Consider the following 633-nt stretch of genomic DNA (forward strand, 5'->3'; position numbering starts at 1 on the left):
GTTTAATTTCTACCTGACCAAGCATCCATAAGATATTTCAACGTTTTGTGAATGATCAAAAAAGGGGATTTTGATAAGTGTAATTCTAAACTAGATCAATTCATCCACCCCAAAGCACAATAGCCATTTAAATAAATGTTCTTTGGGTACTTCAAAAAATATGTACTTATTTTTTATTACTTTCTTCCTTCAACTTTTTGAGTTTCTCATCTTTGTTAAAATTAAAAACACACACATACTTACCTGGCAGGGGAGATACCATGATCACGAAGGTGGTTTCCCCAGGGCGAGGCTCACCCTTTGCACTCCGGGTGTGCTGACCCCTGCAATTTCCCCAAATGTGGGAAACTCGACTGTATAATTTGTGGTAGTGGAGGACTGCAAAAAAAAAAAATTAAAAACACACATTTAAAACATGGTGACTTACAGTTATTTGTATTTGAGTTTTATATATAAAATATTTGAGCACCTATCACACCCCCAGTATTATTAATGTCCATTACCAATGTTCTCAGAGTCTATCTCACTATCCACTCGCCCCTGTTCCAGCCTGACATATTAGCAGAAAAATTTTTAGTAGATTATTTAAATTCAGCTATCATTATTTCATTGTTGTTGACTTCCTGGTTTAGA

At 35.2% G+C, this 633-nt stretch overlaps 1 pseudogene; it reads left to right on the plus strand.

Moving 5' to 3' along the window:
• The first annotated feature begins 235 nt into the window (after positions 1-235).
• Positions 236-383, plus strand: LOC126012685 (uncharacterized; annotated as a pseudogene).
• The last annotated feature ends 250 nt before the right edge of the window (positions 384-633 follow it).

This window comes from Suncus etruscus, chromosome 6 (assembly GCF_024139225.1).
Source record: "Suncus etruscus isolate mSunEtr1 chromosome 6, mSunEtr1.pri.cur, whole genome shotgun sequence".
NCBI lineage: Eukaryota > Metazoa > Chordata > Mammalia > Eulipotyphla > Soricidae > Suncus > Suncus etruscus.